The sequence below is a fragment of the Nematolebias whitei genome, chromosome 7, assembly GCF_014905685.2.
Source record: "Nematolebias whitei isolate Nwh7 chromosome 7, NemWhi1, whole genome shotgun sequence".
Lineage (NCBI taxonomy): Eukaryota > Metazoa > Chordata > Actinopteri > Cyprinodontiformes > Rivulidae > Nematolebias > Nematolebias whitei.
In genome coordinates, this window is record NC_056504.1 from 31,079,633 (window position 1) to 31,089,063 (window position 9,431).

The 9,431-nt window shown below is 36.7% G+C and overlaps 1 protein-coding gene across 1 annotated transcript in view; it reads right to left on the minus strand.

Annotated features, from left to right (window-relative positions):
- The window catches only part of LOC119411810 (kazrin), a 33,073-nt gene that overhangs the window by 23,129 nt on the left and 513 nt on the right, over window positions 1-9,431 (minus strand). The gene's annotated exons all lie outside the window — the stretch shown is intronic.

Consider the following 9,431-nt stretch of genomic DNA (forward strand, 5'->3'; position numbering starts at 1 on the left):
ATATATTTTTTAATGAAGAAAATCTGTTTAATAAGTTTTGAAGGTTTGGTGTGCCGACAGGACTCAGGTAACAAATGCACATGTGCACAATAACACTGTACACATTTCACATGTTTCAGTTCAGCACAACACACAATACCACTGACATTGTAAATCTTAACTCAGTTAAAAACACAGCATTTAAGCTGTCATGGTTGGGAGCATGAATATAAACTACTACAAAAAAACCAAGACGTCAACAGAACCAAAGCTGCTGAAAGATGTTACAATAATGTGAAGGAAAAATCATCAAGTTCATTTAAAACTCAAATCTGACAGAAAAGACAGAAAGCTGTGATTGAGAAACAAACAGACCCATTCAGTCTGAAATTGATTTCTCGCTTTGTCTCAAACCAAGAGGTGGTCAGGAGCTGGCTTTCTGTGGTGGGGTGCAGTGATTGGTTGCTCTTGTTTGTAAAGAGCAGCAGCTTTTATTTTTAGCATCTGTATTGTTAATTTGTATCATGGGTGCAGCAGGAACTGGTGCAGTGATTGAACACAGGTTGTATAGTGTGTGGGAGTCAAATTTAAAAAGCCCAGACATCAAATAACTGTAAAACTGCTGACATCACAGCTACTAAAAAAGCAAAAGAGCCCAAAAGAATCATCATAGCCTCAAACTCTGCATATTGTAACTTTATATCCCAAAAAAAAAATAAAAAAAATAAAACCTCTGCAAGTCTATTGTGCACTCAGGCTATAATATCACATCTTATAATACACAATCTTCAATCAGTTTGAACTGATTTCCTTCTCATTTTTAAATGATGTTGTTGGTCATATGAAACCCTCAGGTTCCTGCTGATCCCATCCCTGCATTGTTTTTTAAAGACGTTTTACCATCAACTGAATCCTCTGTTCTAAACAGCAGTATGGCTACAGGTGTGGTTCTTGATGGTTTTAAACATGCAGTAGTACATCCATTCATGAAGAAACCTGGATTGACCTTTCAACTTGTTCAAACTTCAGACCAATCTCAAAACTTCCACTTATTTCTAAACTCTTGGAGAAAATAGTTTTTATTAAATTAAACAAGTTTTTGAATTAAAATTGGATTTTTCTGATTTTTCAGTCTGGTTTTAAACAATTACACTGCGCTGAAACAGCCTTGGCAAGGGTCTATAATGACATTCTATTAGCAAATGATTCTGGTCAGTTTGTGATCCTTGCTGCTTTTGACACTGATGACCAGTATCCTTTTATCATGGTTAGAACACTGGGTTGGGATTACTGGTACAGAGTTAGAATGGTTACGTTCTTATCTGAGTGACAGGAGTTTTTGTGTTAATGTTAGTAATAGTTTATCTGCGACAGTGTCTCTTTCCTGTGGGGTCCTGCAAGGCTCGATTCTTGGACCCCTTCTGTTTTCTTTGTAACGAAGACATTAAGGCATGGATGGCTTCAATTTTTTTAACTTTTAATGATCAGAAAACAAGTCATTGTGTTTAGCCTTAGCTCTACTGCTGTCTCTGATCCTGTAAATCTTGACTCTCTTCAGCCTTATCTTAAGCAGTCTGTTACAAATCTCAGGATGGTTCTAGACTCTGACTTTAAGTTTCATAAACGGATTAACTCTGTTCTACAAAAAAGCTTCTTCCAGTTAAAGCAGATAGTTAAACTTAAGTCCATGTTGACCAGATCTGACCTGGGAAAAGTAGCCCATGCCTTAATTACAACCCGACTAGACTGTAACACGCTTTATGTTGGGGTCAGTCAGGTGTCCCTCGCACGTTTCCAGCTCATCCAAAATGCTGCAACTTGGCTATTAATAGGAACTTGTAGGTTTGAGCACATTTCACCAGTTTTGTCCTCCCTTCACTGGCTCCCTGTGTGTGTCAGAAGAGATTTTAAAATTCTCCTGTTGATCTTTAAGCGCATTAACGGTCGTGCACCCTCATAACTCTCTGATCTACTTCAACCTTATGTCCCTTCTCGGACACTGAGATCATCTGATCAGCTGCTTTTGGTTGTACCAAAACCAGGTTGAAGCTCAGAGATCGGGCTTTTTCAGTCGTGGGCCATAAACTCTGGAACAATCTGCCCCCCAACATTAGACAGACCACTTCACTCCCTGCTTTTACATCTCTCAGAAAAACACACCTGCTTTCACTGACCTTTAACACAGTATGATTTGATTTAATATTTCATTGTTTCTCATGTTTTTGTGTTTTTATTGTTGATGCTTTTAATTACTTATTTTGTTTTAATTCAATTACTGCCTTGATGTTATTGTTAAGCACTTTAATAACAGCTGCTGTTTTAAATGTGCTTTATAAATAAATTTGTCTTGAGTTGATATCTGCCTGAATGATGTATGATCCTGCCTCTTAAATCTGTCAGAGCAGACAGTTAACCACCTCATGGTAATTCATCATAATCTACAGACAAAACGTCAGGTCAGCTGATCTATTATTTTACAGTTATTATTAATCTACTTTCTTCCTCAAATAAGTGCTGTCATACTGGAAAACAAAAAGCATGTGACTGGAAGACATTTATGGAAAGAACATGCAAGATGAGCTGATTCTTATAAATGTATATTAGTCATAATCATTTAATATGCATAGTATTTTATTGTTGCAGGTTTGTGTGCTGTTCAGGTACAGCATGAGGAAATGTTGACTTTAAAGTGTTTTGTCGGAGCTGATCTCATGAAACCCCAGGTCTAAATTTGTTCTGGTGCTTCTGTTGGCAGAAACGTCTAAACACGTCCACATTTTGGCTCACAAACTCCTCTTTTCTCCTCCACACTTCCCGCCCCTTAAATCATTTCGACAGAGGTTAATTTATTTTAATCAGCCCATTTAGTTCTGTTTTAATGCTGATAAGGAAACACACTCAACTACATTCTGGAGAGCAACCCAGGCACGTTATGAAATCACAACAATGTTCTTCACTTATTCACTTCATCCAATGCACTTCTCCAACCAAACTGTTAAACTTTTTGTAGCAATTATGTGCACATCTTTCCTTTTAAAATGAACCCCAGAGTTTATTAACACTTTTAATTTATTGTCCATAAGCTTCAGGTGCTTTAAAATGTTTCAGATTTAAACTTAGACCTTGGCGGATGTTGTTACATCTTTTTACCTCCTATCTGTTAGGAATACAGTAGCTTCTATTAATTAACTGTCCGTAGTGCAATACAACGGAGGTCAGAGGAAGAATAGCAGGAGCAGGAAGATGTGATTAATTCACGTGTTTATTATGTGCAGATTAGGCACTCTGCCAGGGATGTGCTGCTGCAAGAGCACAAAGAACACGAACAAGGTTATTTAGATTTCTAATACTGTCCAGGGCTCTATTTACACACGCTGATACTGATGTCATTCCCTGAATGTGAGCCTGGTTCACATAAACTAAATAAGAAATTAATTAAAATAATAATCCAGCTATAAAAGAGAAAGCTGGAAATCCATTTATTCAATCTATGTTGGTCAGGGACTCCGTTTCCTCAACAGCTGAACCCTTTCTTGTTCTGCTAAAAACTAAGCACTAATAGTACTTTTTATGTTATAAATGGTGTCTCAGTTTTTAATAGGCACTGAATACTCTGAATACATATTGGCATCTGTATCAGTGGTCTGGAATTAAAAAAAACAACAACTCTAATTCTTGTTTCCGAGTTCCCACGCTGCAGTGTCCTAGGCAAAACTAAAACTACGTCACTTTACCTCCTTTATACGCGTGTGTGTGATTGAAGCGCAGCCTTTAAAACCACACAGACACAAAGTGCAACAGAAACGCAGTGCATCCACTCAGAAAATGTTTCTCTGCGTTAGAAAGTTTCCGAAAAAAAAATCTTTATATTGTCTTTTCTTTGTAGAAGCGAATTGGGACCTAACCTATAGAGCATGTGGTTGTCATAGAAACAGGAGTAAGATTAAGGCTCCATTTACATCACCCAAGATTTTTAACAGATGATGTGTATTTTTTTTTCAATTTATATATATTTTTCTTTGAGTATTGCAATGGTTTGTTGAAATACTGTAGTCAAACCGTGGCGGTGGCGAGGACGTCCACGTTCACAGTTATGTAAAATACAAAGAAGCACATGTTCAGACTGGCTAAAGAAATTCCCAAAGCATATTTATTTATTTATTTTATATTTAAAAAAAGCTTCTTTTTTTTTATCAGATATTAACCATTTCAGCAAACAATCACAGTTTGACATTGATGGAATCAGCACAAAGTGGGACACACGCTGAAAAATAGCTTCGTAGTTGTTTGTGTTTTTAGGGTCACAAAGAATTCATGAGCGTGAGCGAAACAAGAAAACTTATTCGTCATCACTTCTGAAAAGCTCAGAATCTGCTCTCTAAAATGACCCACCGGAAAGAGAATTAAAAAAATAAAAAAATAAAATAAAACTTCTCTTTGAAACAAAGTTCATTGTTCTTTCAAAACAAAACAGACCCAGTTTATGTTTGAACTGGAGATGCAAATGCAGCAGAACATATATGTTAATAAAAATGTGCATAAGTAGACAGCCACTAAAAGTCAAATGTAACCTTCATATCTTTATACACTTGCAGCTGGAGCCGTCTCCAATCTTATGTGTTTTAACTGCACACACACACAATTCTAAAAACAATTTTAAAGCCAGTAAATAGAAAAGAAGCAATTTAAAGCATGTAGAAAGAAGTTTCTTGCTTGGTCTTAAAGTCAGTTTAGGCATATCACACTGAATATTACCATATGTCAACGTCAACAAAGGAACTAAAGAAAGAAAACGTACACATGACAACACTGACCGTACAGTATAACTCTGAAGAAGAGTCAGGCTCATTGAAGACCAAAATAACACAACGCCTGTTCTCTGTTTTGAATCTGCAGAAGAGACTAAACAACTGTCACACAGAAAAATGTAGTTTATAGAAAAATGAAACCTAAATAAATATGATACACAAGCTCCAAGATATCCTACGGCAGAATAATCCCGTACAGGTCATGTGAGGTCTGTTTACAGGAGCAAAATGCCCTACTTATGTAGGACTTTTCAACAGTGTTTAAGAAACAAATTAAACAATTTAAAGCCCATCAATAAGAACAAGACAAATGGTTAAAATCACACTGAGTCAGCACTAAGAACAAAACCTTGAAGATGTGCCACTCATGCTGCATCTAAACGCCTCAGAGAAGAAATTTGAAACCAAACTGTGAGTGTGACAATGAAGTTGAAAGGTGCAAGTGATCAAACTCATTATCTTCCAATGACCTCAGGGTTCAAAGTTCATCGGCTTCAATATGAGTCACAAAAATCTTAAGCATGACATCTGAGCAACCAAAGAAATGATCTGCTGTATCAGAGTCCACAAAAAGATTCAATACAACTCGGAAACTTAAAACTTCTCTACACATTTTTCTGTCACCTCTTTCTGACTTATGTAATTAAAGGTGTATCTAGTTTCTACATTACTCCATTCACCAAGGGCGTTTACAGTTACTGTTCATCTGAATAATTTTTGTTTCAGTTTATAGAAAAGCTTCTGAATGTCCAGACCAACATCCCTGTATTTATGCTTAAAGGGGATTAAAAGATCATCTGTATGAATATGTCAGTCAGCAGGTCTACATGTAGGTCAGTTCAGCATTTAAATCTTAAAGCAAGTCTGTGAGATGGAATAGGTTTACTCCATCAATCAATTTTTTTTAATGGAAAGGGCTGTAAAACTAAATGTGAAACAAAAACTGTCTTTTAATCCACTATGTTCTTGCATTTAGTTAAAAATCTGTTAATTATGCAACCTAAAGCTCAAGCAAAAACATTTAACCACCATTATTACTTAGCCGAAACTACGTGCAAGTCTTCTTTTGCAATCAAGGCCTTTTGATGACGCCACTGAAAAACAGATGGATGAAGATGCCCCAGTGATTTGTGGTTTTCATCTAAATTTTCCACCTGCTTAGTGTTGAAAGATAAGATGGGGGGCTGGTGATTCTCTGAATCATAAGAAACTGAACTTGTGTTTAATTTATTGTCTCCTTTACTACGAGATATAGTGATACATCATTGATAGATGATATCATGATAGATACTGTATATCATTTTTGATGTGCATTTCATACAGTAGTCATAAGAATGATCCATGAAAATAAGTAAAAAGACAAAAAGGTGAGTGTGAACAGGTTATGACATTTTTCACTTCTGTGGGGTTTTTCTTTATATATAAATCTTAACGAGGCAGTAAAATGGTACACCAATGCATTGGCTAAAATATAATTATTTTTAGATTCTTTTTCACAACTTAGGTAAATTATATTTTTTGTGGCAACATAGTTGTTTTTCATATTTTTTTTACAAACAACACTTTTCCCTTCGGATCTTTTATTATAGCCACAATTCCTAAAAGAAAAAAAAAGGACATTGTGTAAAAACCCAATCAAAACAGAATGCAACAATTTGCAAATCTCAAAATCCCCCTAAAACAAAACAAGACAATTTTGAATTTTATCACAGCAACACATCTGAAAAAAGCTGGGGCAACAAAAGCCTGCCATAAGTAGTACAATAATAAACAGCTGGTGGACTACTTTGCAAATAAATAAATAAATAAATAAATAAATAAATAAATAACGAAAGAATGAAAGAAGAAAGAGCTATGTGTTGTCATCATATGTTCCCATACAAATGATGAAATTAGTTCTCTGTATTTAACCCATCACACGTGATATACACCCAGGTGGAGCTGTGGGCAGCTACATGCTGTAGGTGCTCAGGGAGCAGTTAGGGATTAGGTGTCTTGCTCAAGGACACCACGACATGTGGTAACAGCTTGGCAGGGAGTTGAACCTGCGACTTTATGTCCTACCTTTAAACCATCTCGGCCCCTTAATTAATTAGGTTCATTGGCCGTTAATAGATCAGTAAGAGGACAGGGTACAAATTTAGAAGTAAAAGTGGGCAGAGGTTCACCAACGTTCGTGTCCTAAATTACTGGAACGGTTTTAAAATAATGTTCATTAATGGCAAACTGAGAAGGCTTTACAGCTCTTAATATCAACATATTTCAAGAATCTGGAGAAATGTTGGTGTTCAAAGGACAAAAGTGAAAGTCGATGCCTGTGACGTTCGATCCCTCATGAGACACTGCATTAAAAACAGGTCTGATTCTGCCAAGGACACCACTGAACAGTCCCAGGAGTACTTCCACAAATCATTGTCTGTAAACAGTTTGCCGTGCCTTCTAAAAATGCAGGGTAAAGATCTTTTCCACAGAAATTAACTCATACGTGCACACAATCCAGGACTGCTGCCGTCTTTTCTGAGCAGAAGTTCATTTTAAATGAATTGAGGCAACTGTAGCATCCAGGCGATGTCTTTTTCCCAGAAGGCCTGTCATATTTTAGAAATACAATGCTAAACCGCAGACTGCATCTGTTACAACACCATGGCTTTGCAGTAGAAAAGCAGGTGTTGAACTGGCCTGTCTGCCATCCAGACCTCTTCACAATCAAAAATGTTTGGTGCTATCCAGCAAAGAAGACCCAGGACTGTTGAACCCCCCCACCCCCACCACCCAAAAGAGTCCATGAAATAGTCTCCTCAGATCAGGGGTCTGCAACCTGCGGCTCTGGAGCCACATTCGGCTCTTTGGTCCCTCTGCAGCGGCTCTTTTGAACTTTGACCAAAACTAACACAAAACTGAATTTTATTGATTGTTATACAAACAACAAAAAAGGACTACCAGTAGTTTTAGAAGATTTCCTGTCATTTCGTTTGCAAATTTGTGAATACTGGAACAAGTACAAGGAGTAAAACATACCCACTTTAACTTTAGGCTTTATTTCTATACCTAATTAATTAGGTCTGCATAGTTCATAGTTTTTATTAATTAAAAAACCCTCTCTTTAAAATAATCTGTTTTTTTCATTCGTCTTAAATTGTAAAAATATAAATTATTACCGGTAGATAATTTTATCTTTAAAATGTCACCCCTTGTAGCCACAAAAGGCCCCTCCAACAAACCGAAAGTGGCCCATGGGCCACCAGTTGATCACCACAGTTGTAGCAGGTTGTTGCAGCTCTGAACACTTTTAATTTAGTGCACAAAGGAGTAAAATGGCTCTTTTGATTGTAAAGGTTGCAACCCCCTGCCTCAGATCCTAGATGAACTGCTGTTTAATAAAAAGATGATTCACAGTGGTAAACAAAGTCCCGTTTCAAGTTTTTTTTTTTTAAATGTATTGCTGACATAAGATCTAAAATTACCTCATTTTATCCCAAAATGGCCCAGCTCTTTAATTTAAACATATGTTTACTACATTCCATTGTAAAAAAAAAAAAAAAAAAAGGGCTCTGGAGATTTACAAATCATTGTAATCTGTTACATTTTACACAATGTCTCAATTTTTGTGATGGGACTGTATTTTCCAACAACCTTAAGAAAGCCAGCTCTAGAATAAACTAAGGAGAGATTTTTTTAATAATGAACTGTAAACCCACCCCGCCCCTCGCACAGTAATTGCTGGACATGGGCACCAGCGACCCCCGTGACCCAAAATGGAATAAACGGGTAAAGATAATGGATGGATGGATGGATGGAACTGTAAACCCATATTGCCTGTTTGTTGGCTTGACACACAAGCTGCCTGCTCTAACCTATCATTAAGCCGACACAACAGAGCATGTTGTGCTTTTGTGGATGGCATGAAAAGGCACGATGCAGAGCACTTAATATAAAGTGTGACAAAAGGTGCTTTATAAATGTAATAAGTGTGAAATCTATTTTAGATCTCCAGTAAAATTCATTTTTCCAAAAACCTTGAATGTCCAGGTCAGGGCAATACAGGTGTATTTTTAGTGAACATTTTTCTTAGTTCATATATTATTACTGTTTTTCTATTACATTTTATACTTTTGTTGGATGTAACTGGGACCTTGAGTACACAATTTCATTCCACCTCATGTATCACACCTGATGCGAATGACAATAAAGAACCTGGGATCCTTGAATCCTTGAATTCAACTAAACTGCTCAGGGGGCACATACTGAAAGCCAAGAGCTCAGGGACCGGACATCCAGCAGTTATTGTCATTAAGTAAGTTTGTTTTATGGTTTAAATTCTAGTTTTATTTTAAAATAAACCCATTGGTGGGCCGAACTGAGCTCACCAGTAGGCCTGATTTAGCCCCTGGGCTGCCAGTTGAATAGCCCTGCTTTAGGTCATTAAGGATACGAAGCTTGAACTTGTGTTACCAGTTCACATTTTGTAGAGCTTTAGAAATATTTAAGAAATTACAACTTGATTATATTGCCTTGAAAGTGGTTATGACCAGTAGTTGTTGCCATACGGTGGGTTTCACTTCACAAACTGACAAGTTTTGAGGAAAATTTTCATTTTCATACATACATACATACATACATACATACATACATACATACATACAT